The sequence below is a fragment of the Sciurus carolinensis genome, chromosome 7, assembly GCF_902686445.1.
Source record: "Sciurus carolinensis chromosome 7, mSciCar1.2, whole genome shotgun sequence".
NCBI lineage: Eukaryota > Metazoa > Chordata > Mammalia > Rodentia > Sciuridae > Sciurus > Sciurus carolinensis.
In genome coordinates this window covers 117985515-117997351 of record NC_062219.1, presented here as the reverse complement: position 1 = coordinate 117997351, position 11837 = coordinate 117985515, and the positions used below count along the sequence as shown (strand labels likewise).

General features: G+C 41.5%; 1 pseudogene; it reads right to left on the bottom strand.

The window, feature by feature from the left end:
• Positions 1-6603: 6603 nt before the first annotated feature.
• On the bottom strand, positions 6604-9763 carry LOC124989306 (P antigen family member 3-like; annotated as a pseudogene).
• Between the last annotated feature and the right edge of the window lie 2074 nt (positions 9764-11837).

Genomic DNA, 11837 nt, shown 5'->3' with positions numbered 1-11837 from the left:
AATTTCATGATTTCTTGCTCTATTTCTATGAGGTATGTCATTGGGATTTTAATTGGAATTGCATTGAATCTGTATAGCACTTTTGGTAGTATGGCCATTTTGACAATATCAATTCTACCTATCCAAGAACATGGGAGATCGTTCCATCTTCTAAGGTTTTCTTTAATTTCTTTTTTTAGTGTTCTGTAGTTCTCATTGTAGAGATCTTTCACCACTTTTGTTAGTTAGTTTTTTTTTTTTTTTTTTCGAGTCTATTGTGAATGAGGTCGTTTTCCTAAATTCTCTTTCAGAGGATTCATCACTTATGAATAAAAATGCATTAGATTTATGAGCATTGATTTTATATCCTGCTACTTTACTGAATTCATTTATGAGTTCTAGAAGTTTTCTGGTGGAATCTTTCAGCTCCTCTAAATATAGAATCATATCATCGGCAAATAGGAGTAGTTTGAGTCCTTCTTTTCCTATTCATATCCCTTTAATTTCTTTGATCTGTCTGATATCTCTGGCTAGAGTTCCAAGGACAATGTTGAATAGAAGTGGTGAAAGAGGGCATCCCTGCCTTGTTCCTGTTTTTAGGGGGAATGCTTTCAGTTTTTCTCCATTTAGAATGATGTTGGCTGTGGGCTTAGCATAGATAGCCTCTATATTTTATTTTGAGACAGGGTCTCACTAAGTTGCTTAGGGCTTCAGTAAATTGCTGAGGCTGGCTTTGAACTTGTAATCCTCCTGCCTCAGCCTCCTAAACCACTGGGATTACAGATGTGCACCACTGCACCTGCCTGAGAAGCTTGATTCTTCTAAATCTGTGTAACAGGTGACATAAAGAGAGATGCATGCCATATAGTGATGGGTAAAGGAACTTAGAAACTCGTGCTTCAGAATTATCCCACCTATCTTAGTGCATTTTCCGTTCCTAGAACAAAATATCCGAAGCTGGGTATTTTATAAAGAAAAGAGTTTTATTAAGTTCACAGTTCTGGAGGTTTCAAGAGCATGCACCAACATCTGTTCAGCCCTATGAGGGCTTCAAGATAGATGGCCTCACTGCGGTGGGAGTGTGGTGAGCAGAGCATGAAGAAGAGGGATTGGGGGAGGTGCCAAGCTCCATTACATCAACCTATTCTCTTGAGATCTAATCCCGTCTCATGAAACCTTCCCCTTCTCAGGTCCGTGCCCCTGTGACCTAGTTACCTTCTGTCAGGCCCCACGTCTCAAAGGTCCATTACCTCAAGACCACCACGCTGGGGACCACGCTTCCAGTACCACGCTTCCAGTGAGCCTTTGGGGGACACGCTCAAACCATATCCTAACCATAGCGCCACCTACATGTAGAAGGACCTGGGTATTTAACCCCCAACTTCTGAGAGTCATTGTCTGAGGGCAACTCCCAGGAGGAATGAACTCCCAGGCATTCCAGTGCGCCCCGAGTGTGGGCGAGGTGACCTTGGGAGCTGGGGTGAGAAAAAACAGCGCACTGAGCACGCAGGGGCTGAGGATGCGGAGAGGCTCGACAGCGCCTCCTACTGGTGTCCCAAGTGTAACGCCCCTTGTAGACCGTTAGGGTTCCACGTGTTTCACCTTCTGCCCGGATGCTTTTCTCTCCCTCTCTCCCTGGAAACTCTTGTTCATCCTTCAATACCTTTTGCAGCTTGCTTAAAGGATCATGTTCACTGTGTCCTGAGGGTATAGCACACACGGGTTTGCATCACGTGTCATTTTGCTTTACCTACTTGCTGGACATCCCTGCTTGATTGCTGAGGGTAGAGACAGTTTGCTCACAGTCTATGACGTAGTTTGGCGCCTGGGATACAGAAGATGCTCAATAAAAGCTAAGTGGATGGGAGAATGAACAACTTCTATTCAGAGTGTGACAATGATCTGGTATGGTGCTGCCTTAAACTGAGGCAAAATTATACCAGTTTTTATGTCCCTTTTTCACCTCTAAGGCATCCTCTGCCTTCATTCACCCAGTGCCCTCCTCACCTCTCTTCCTACTGTAATATCTAAATCTGCTCCTAGATGCTTCCCTGTCTCAAAGGAGACCAAGAAATAGGAAACCGGGTTTGTTGTTCATCTTTGCCACTGACTAGCTTGGGGGGGTCCTTCATCTTTTTAAGTTGTCTCCTCATCTGAAAAATGACCTTTAACGTCTCTGTCCATTATCTATCTATCTATCTATCTATCTATCTATCTATCTATCTATCTATCTTGCTTTTTGTTGTACCAGGGGTACTTCAACATTGAGCTATACCTACAACCCTTGTTCATTTTTTATTTTGAGACAGGTCTCCCTAAGTTACCCAGCCTGGCCTCAAACTTGTGATCCTCCTGCCTCAGTCTCCAGAGTTGTTGGGATTACAGGCCTGCACCACATCCAGACTCTCTGTTAATTATTAAGGCGCTCTGAAAGAACGTAAATTCAACCAACTAACAAATGAACTGAGATATCCACAATTGGCATCACATAGACCACATTTCCAAGCATCCAACTGGATGACACACAAGGAACGGACAACAGTGATTGCCTCTGGGAAGGAGAAATGGTGGCTATGGGCCAAGAGTATGAGGGAGACAAACCTCTTCATATTCTGCATGGTTTCCAACAAATTACCACACATGTAGTAGCATCAAAAACCAGAAATGTGTTACCTCGCAGTTCTGGAGACCACGAGTCCAAAATCCAAGTGTCCGTGGGACCACTCTCTGCAAATGTTCGGGACGGAAAGCTTCCTCGCTTCTGCTGGGTTCTGTGGCTCTAGAAATTCCCTGGCTGTGACCACATGGCTCCAGTTTCTGCCACCAAGGCCACACTGCTTCATTCTCTTCAGTGTCTTCTTTTCTATGAAGATACTGTTATTGGATTTAGGGCCCAACCAAGCAATCCAGGATGATCTCATCTCAAAAATCTTAATTATACCTGTAAAGACCCTTTTTGCAAATAAAGCAGCATTCACGGGTACTGGTGATTTGGATGGAGACATATCTTTTTGGGTCTACTGTTTAATCCACTGCATAACCATTTGTATGTTTTGAATTTGTGCCATGCACAAATTATGAAAGAAAGAAAGATTCATGTGTGACCAAATAGAGATTAAGATTTCTACTTTTCTACTTCCTGTTCAACCCAATTTTGTTCCTTTTTAAGGATATGACTTTGATCGACCATTCTCTGCCGGGCTCCAGCCCTAGCAGCAGTCAGGGGTCCTAGGTGGATGGGAGGTGTCAACACTGTGGAGAAACAGCAGAGACACCAAGTGTTCTGAGGCTGAATCTCTCCCTTTATTTTTCTGCCAGCCTTTTTATACATTTTTTCTTTAGTAATGATTATATCATTTTACGGCTAGTTTAAATAAGAAAAACCTTCAAAAGTACAATCTATGCTTCTTCCCAAAGTACACATTCCCTCTGTATGACAGCCCAGACCAAAACAACCCCGTCCCCAGCCAAACCGAGGGCACCATGATCTGCCAACCTTCAGCCTCCAGAACAAACATGTCACTAGATTTTCTGAGAAACCAACCCCACCATGAACTCCAATGTTTAACAGTGCAAAGCTTTTACTATTATTAACAAAGGGCAAAGAAATCAACTTATAGTTAGTATTTAGTCTATTCTATTTCATTTAATGGCAGACTACAATCTTATTTTGGTTCTCAAAGAATTAGACTAAACATAGGAAAAACACAAATTATATTTATGACTAACCCAAATATTTTTATTATGTAAAGTAGCTCTAGAATCAATTATTAAAACTAGGAAAGCAACAAAGGCTAAACACCGCATCCTAGCTCAGAGGAATGCCTCTTTATCCATCTATATTTAGAAATTATATACTAAAGTAATCACAGGCTCCTTTTAACTCAAGCATAGCTACAATTGTTTATTTTCATATATTTATCTATGTATTACTGCTACATTTTTATTGTGCACTATTTTGTGTTCCAATACAGTAAAACTTTCCCAATGTTTTTCCAATAAGTTTCTAATGATATATTGATTATTAATATTAAAAAGCAACTATACATGGAGACATGCCACGCCTATGGCTCCCAAGAGGGAGGACGATCTTTCAACAAAACTGTGTCAAGTGTCGGAGTGGTAGGAAATAGATGTGGCATTTCTCTTCTAATTTTACTTTATTATTGGAACCATGTTATAGGACATGAAAATGGAATTCTCAACCCATGTGGGTGGTTGTGGAAAACAATACAGACAATTCAAAAAGCAACCGGACAGTATTTTGCAAAATTAAACATACACATGTACATTAAACCAGCAATGTCACTCCTACATCATCCCAGAGAATTCCTTCCACTTGTTTTCTTCTCTAGGAGGAAGGGAAGAGAATGTTCATAGGCATAGAGTTCATAGTAGCATAGAGTGTGAAACACCCAAATGTCTGTCAATAGATACAACATGATGATTAAAATGGAGTATTATACAACAGTGAAAATGAGTAACCCTAGCTATGGGATGGGTAAAACTCGAAACCGTGCTATTGTCTAAAAGAAGGAAGCAACCAAATAGCTATAATGCAATATTATTAATATAGGTAATATATTAGATAAGGGGACAAACATGGGAATGTAGAAAGCATAAAGAAAAAAAAGGGAATGATTAATACAATATTTGACACAGTGTTTACATCTGATAGAGGAAAAAGAGGAGCCATAGGGAGGGATCCCCACGACCATGTCCTATTGTGTAGTATGGGGAGCGAGTACATGAATATAAAAGTTATAACTGGGCACAGTGGCTGTTATGGTTTGGATGTGAGGTGTTCCCCAAAAGCTCATGTGTGAGACAATGCAGGAAGGTTCAGAGGAGAAATGATTAGGTGGTGAGAGTCTTAACCCAATTAGTGAATTAATCCCCTGAGAGGGATGGCTGAGTGGTAACTGAAGTGGTAGGTGTGGCTGGAGGAGGTGGGGATTGGGGTGTGGCTTTGGGGCATTTATTTGTATCTACTAAGTGGAGACTCTCTGCTTCCTGATCACCATGATGTGAGCTGCTTCCCTCCACCACAGTCTCTGGCCATGATATTTGGCCTTATCTTGAGCCCTGAGGAATGGAGCCTGGCTTCTATGGACTAAGATCTCTAAAACTGTGAGCCTTCAAATAAACTTTTCTTCCCTAAATTTGTTCTGGTTGGGTCCTTTTGTTACAGTGGTGAAAAAGCTGACTAAAACAGTGGCAAACACCATAATTCCAGTGACTTGGGAGGCTGAGGCAGGAGGATTGCAAGTTTGAGGCCAGCCTCAGCAACTTAGTGAGGCCATAAGCAACTCAGTGAGAACTTGTCTCTAAAGAAAATATTTTAAAGGGCTGGGGATATGGCTCAGTGGTTAAGTACTCCTGGGTTCAATTCCCAGTACTCCCCCTAAAAAAAAAAATTACCTCCAAGATATCCATCTATCCATCTACTATCTATCTATCTGTCTATCTACCTACACATACACACATGTGTATATACACACATACAGGTGTGAAAAAGCTGAAACAAAAATTTTGCAGAGTAACAGTTTCTCATATTAAATGCAGCATAGTCTGATCATTTCTACTCCTGTCTGTTTTATTTCATGAAAGGCCCCAATCTTTAAGTTTATTTCAAATCACTAATGGTTAATACTATAGTCTGAATGTTTATGTTCCCTCCAAATTCATATTTTGAAACCTAAATACCAATGAGTTGGAATTAGGAGGTAATTGGGAGGGTAATTGGGTCATGGGGGTGAATTAGTAAGTACCCTATTAAAGAAGCTCCAGAGATGGGCGTGGTGGCCCCCACCCTGTAATCCTAGTGGCTTGGGAGGCTGAGGCAGGAGGATCACAAGTTCGAAGTCAGCTTCGGCAACTTAGCAAGGCCCTAAGTAACTTGGCAAGATCCAGTCTCTAAAGTATAAGAAGGGTTGGGGCTGGGGTTGTGGCTCAGTGGCAGAGCGCTTGCCTAGCATGTGTGAGGCCCTGGGTTTGATTCTCAGCACCTCATACAAATAAATGAATAAAATAAAGGTCCATCAACATCTAAATAATACCTTTTTTAAAAAAAGAGCTGGGATGTGACTCAGAGATTAAGTGCCCTGGGTTCAATTCCTCCTCCTCCCCCCCACCAAAAAAAAAAAAAAAGCAGCAGCTCCAGAGACTTCCTTGCCTTCTACCACATGAAGGTGTGGTCAGCAGCACCATCTACAACCCTGAAAACAGGCCCTTAAAGACACCAAATCTGTCAGTCCTGTGATCCCAGACGTCCCAGCCTCCAGAACTCAGACATGAATTTGTTGTTTTTAAGTTATCCAGCCTATATTTTGTTACAGCAGCCATGTAGACAAAGACAATTGACAGGCAAGAATTGAAAGAGAGCTGCTCTAGAGGAAAATTTTGCACAAGATACTACGTGAAAGAATGTTGACCAACACTGTTCAAAACAAAAATAACTGGAAATGAGAATTAAGGAATATTCATATAACGAAGCAGTATATCACAACTGAGATGAATAGACTAGCGCTCCGTTACAGGCTGGGAGTGAAGGAAGCCAGTTGCTGAAGCATATGTACAGTGTGATGCTATTTATAAAGTTTCAAAACATGAAAAACATGTTGTTTATGAATACACACATATGTAGGAAGAATCTGTCGTGCGCACGGGAATGCCCAGCCCCTCACTCAGGATCGTGGTTTCCACTGGAGACAGCGAAGGGGTCAGAGAGGGACAAAAAGGCTTGTGTTGTATCTTAAGGTTTTTTGTTTCTTAATGGGTTTTTTGTTTCTTAATCTTCTCACTATACATTATTCATTGTTTAATATTCACTGTACAGGTGACAAACTATTACCTGTGGACAAAATCTGATGTGTTATTTTTGTGACCTGTAAGCTAAAAGTGGTTTTTACGGTTTTTTTTTTTTTTTTTTTTTTTTTGGGTGCTGGGGATCGAACCCAGGGCCTCGTGCTTACAAGGCAAGCACTCTACCAACTGAGCTATAGCTATCTCCCCAGCCCCGGTTTTTACGTTTTTGAGGGGGGGTAATGGGGATTGAACTGAGGGGTACTCGACCACTGAGCCACATCCCCAGCTCTTTTTATATTTTATTTAGAGACCGGGTCTTGCTGATTGCTTAGGGCCTTGATAAGTTGCTGAGGTTGGCTTTGAACTTGTGATCCTCCTGCCTCAGCCTTCTGAGACGCTGCAATTACAAGCATGCAGTACCACACCCCGGGATTTTAAATTTTAAAATTATTGAAAAATTGGAAGAATATCTTGTGACATGTGAAAAGTACATCAAGTTCAAATTTTAATGTTGTTAAATAAAGTTTTATTCAACCACAACAATGCTAGTTTACCTACCTATTGTCTATGGCCGTTTTCACACTACATAGTAGAACTGGGTAGTTGCAACAGATGATCATATGCCCTGCAAAACCTGAAATATACACAATCTGGCCCTTTATAGAAAAAGTTTGCTAAGCCCTAGTTTATTTTTTATTTATTTTTGGTACCAGGAATTGAACTCAGGGGCACTCAACCACTGAGCCACATCCCGAGCCCTTTTTTGTATTTTATTTAGAGACTGGGTCTCACTGAGTTGCTTAGGGCTTCAGTAAGTTGCCAAGGCTGGGTTTGAACTCCTGATCCTCCTGCTTCAGCCTCCCGAGGGCTGGGATTATAGGTGTGCGCCACAGAGCCCAGCTACCCCCTGGTTTATTGTATGACATATATTTTATAATATTAAAGAATGGTAGCACTACCTTGGCATGCTACTGCATTCCTGTAATGTCAGGGACTCAGAAGCCTAAGTCTCTTGAAACCAGCCTCAGCAACTCTGTGAGACCCTCAACAACTTAGCAAGACCCTGCCTCAAAATTTAAAAAAAATAAAAATAAAAAATAAAGGACTGGGGACGTAGCTCAATGGTAGCATGCCCCTGGGTTCAATCCTGAATACCAAATAAATAAATAAATAAATGCAGCATTAAAGAAAAATTCCAGAAGTAAAAAGATGTTGAATTCTACCATCTACTGAAACTTGTTTTATTTTTCCATGTGTTCTTCCAGTCCTTGACAAAAATCCATATATTTTTATTGACATCAGGCAAAGATATTTTGTGTTCTACTGCCCCCCTGCTGTGCATCATTTCTTACACCTTTTTGATGTGACATGGAGCATCCAAATTTGCACTCTGTCGTGGCATAATATGGTTCAAATTTACAAACTATACACCATCTCTGTGGAACTACCTTCTCGTGTTTAAACCTTAACCTGGTTTCATTCCCTCCTGTTTTTAATTGGTTACGAGATAAAGAACATCTTTTTGTTTTTCTTTCTGGTAACGAATTTTTAATAACCTTTATTTTTTAGAACAGTTTGATTTACAGAGAATTGAGCAAATAGTAAAGAGAGTTCCCACATGCACCCCACACTGTTTCCCTTCTTGCTAACATCTTGTATTTTAATTAGTATGGTACATTTACTATAATTATTTGAACCAATATCAATAAGGATTATTAACTAAAATCCATCCCATTCGGAACGGATGTCCTTAACTTTTACTTAATATCCTTTTCCTGTTCCAAGATAACATTATATAGAGTCTTCATGTCTCCTTAGGCTCCTATTGGCTGTGACGGCTCCTCAGACTTCCTTTTTTTTTTTTAGTGGTAATGAAGATTGAACTCAGGGGCGCTCTACCACTGAGCTATATACCCAGCTCTTTTTATATCTTATTTTGAGACAGGATCTCACTAAGTTGATGAGGTTGGCTTCAAACTTACCATCTTCCTCACCCTCTTGAGTAGCTGGGATTATAGGTGTGTGTGACCATATTTGGCTTTCAATTTTTTATTTATTCACTTATTTATTTGGTACCAGGAATTGAACCCAGGGGCACTTTACCACTGAGTTACATCCCTAGCCCTTTAAAATTTTTTTAGTTGACATAGGGTCTTGCTAAATTGCTGAGGGTCTTGCTAAATTGTTGGGCCATGAACTTGCAATCCTCCTGCCTCAGCCTCTCAAGTAGTTGGGATTATAGGTGTGTGCCACCAATGCCCAACTTTCAAATTTTAAGTCAGGATCTTGCCAAATTGCCACGGCTGGTCTCAAACTTTTGATTTTCCTGCCTCAGCTTCTTCAGTGGCTGGGATTATAGGTGTGTACCACTATGCCCAGCGACTTCCTTGTTTTTGATGATTTTTTTTTTTTTAGAAAACTGTAAAACTTCATGAGAGAACTTAAAGTCAAAGATCCAATGCAAGAAGAGTTTCTGCGTGTGCTTATATAAACCTCTGGTCGTCCTCTACCTGCTTCTGGCTCTTGAGCAGGCTCTGGGTCTGATACAGTCTCCCTCTTAACATCAAGACCATCTCCTCTTACCTCCAGTCTTTGCCTGCAGCAGTCCCTGGAGATCAGCTTCCAGATCAGGCTTATGAACCTCAAGGGCTCCTTCGTCCTCTCTCTCCTGACCAGGGGTCATGTCCTGACTTTCAGTTGGTGGTTGTTCTCATTGAGGTGGTTCATCCCCAGACTGCTGGGCAACCACAGGCCCAACCAGCTGAGAAGATTCTTGTTCCTCTCTTCTTCCTTTAGAGTTAGATGTTGATCTTGCAGTTCCATGAGAACAAATGAAGATATGGGCTCTCCTGGAAGGGCCTTGTGCACAGCCTCGAGGTGGCGGGCAAGGCCTTGCAGTTTCGAGGAACAGTGGGCAGGTGTGCTGCAGGATTCCCTCTGTCAGGTCTGTCTGCTGTTTTTCTCACCATGAGACCATTAGGGTTATGGGTTGCTGGGAGGAAGCTTACAGAGGTCAAGTGCCATTCATCACATCGTATCAAGGTACACATTATCAATGTGATTTGTGACTGATGTGACCTTGATCACCAGGCTGGGTGTTTTAGTCCAATTTTTCCACTGTAAAGTTGCTTCTTCTCCAACCCTCTTCCACTACTGTATTCTCGGGAAGAAATGGCTAAGGCAGTCTGGAGTTCTGCTCGAATTCCTGTAGGGTGGAGCAGCTACAAAATTTATTTGGAATTCTTCCACCCTGGAGACCTGTCTCTTCTTCCCCATTTAGTAACCTATTCAATCATTGATTTATGTCAGTACGGACTCATGGATACTTATTTTATATCTGGGGTTAGAATCCAGTTCTACTTTACAGTGGTTCCTCCTGACCTGTGGGGATTGGTTCCAGGTCAACCCTGCTGTGTGCCCCCAAGTACCTAATCATCCCTTCACCCCACAAACTCTAACCACTCTCTCTTCCTCTCTTCACTCCAATATACTCTTGCCTCTTCTGTGTTTTTGCTTATTCCCTTGCTTTTTCTAATACACCAACCTCTCTCTTTTGACTCTTCCTGATGGTGGTTTACATACTGAGAAAGCTCTCCACTCAAAAATCCCAGCCTGACCTCACTATTTCTTAGTTAGTTCAACATTTGACAATGCTCTGTGAAGACGCCTTCTTGTTCTAATCTCTTAATTCCTCCTCTCATCACACTGTCTTCCTCCTTGCACTCCATTCCTCTGCTAAAGCCAAAGTCCACCAGTGATCTCTCTGTAGGTCCAAAGGTCAGTCAGTTTGTCTCTCTCTCTCTCTCTCTCTCTCTCTCTCTCTCTCTTCCTCTGGGGCTAGGGATTGAACTCAAGGCCTCACATGTGCTGGGCAAATCCTTTTTATTTCATTTTTTTTATCTTGAGACAGGGTTTCAATAAGTTGCCCAGGCTGGCCATGAACTTGTGATCCTCCTGCCTCAGTCTCCTGCAGAGCTGGGGTTAGTGTGCCACCATACCTGTTTTTTTTTTTTTTTTTTTTTTTTCCTATTATGCAATCTACTCAGGAGGCTGAGGTAGGAGGATTGCAAATTCGAGGGCAGCCTCATCAACTTAGCAAGATACTGTCTCAAAATAAAAAATAAAAATAGGGGATGGGGATGTAGCTCAGTGGTAGATTGCCCCTGGGCTTAAACCCTAGTACTGGAAAAAAAAAAAAAAAAAAAAAAAAAAAGGCTCAAGGACCCCCTTTGGAACATCAAACAATGACTTTCACCTCTAGTTGGACAAAGTTTGATGTGAGGGTGATCTGGCTGCCGCAGCTATCATCCCTTTGATGAACAGGGTTGATCTGAAGGATTTCCTAGCTAGGCAGGTACTCTGTCATTATTCTAGGTACAGGTACATTCTGCTGAAGCTGCAAAAGGGTTTGAAGAAGACACTTCTTTTCAAGAGGCAATGACTTCTTCAACCAAGAGTGTAGGAAAGCTTATAGAATATTTGGTAAAGTGGACACATCTCACAATGGGTAAGGAAACATAATCTCTCCTAACAAAAAACGTGTATGAACAGCATAGAACCAGAAGACCAGATTGTTCATATTCTTCATTCCCTCTTACTCATTAGGTATTTATTAAGCACCTACTATGTGCTAAGCTCTCTTGTAGGTGGTGGGGATATAGCCGGGAACAAAACAAAGTCCTTGCCTTAGTGGAGTTTACAGGGATGGAGATGGACAGCGACAGAAATCATCATGCGGCATGTATGATAATGCTTTGAAGAGAAATAGAGTGACCAGGTGTGGTGCATGCCTTTAATTCCAGCAACTCAGGAGACTGAGGCAGGCGGATTGCAAGTTGGAAGCCAGCCTCAGTAACTTAGGGAGACCCTTTCCCAAACTGAAAAATAAAAAGGACTAGTGGTGTAGTTCAGGAGTAAAGTGCCCTTGTGTTCAATCCCCAGTAACAAAGAAAAAAAAAAAAAAAAAAAAAAAGAGAGAGAAGAAAGAATGAAGAAACAAAAGGAAAAATGGAGTGGTGGAGCCTGCAATTAAAAATGGCAGTTAGGGCAGG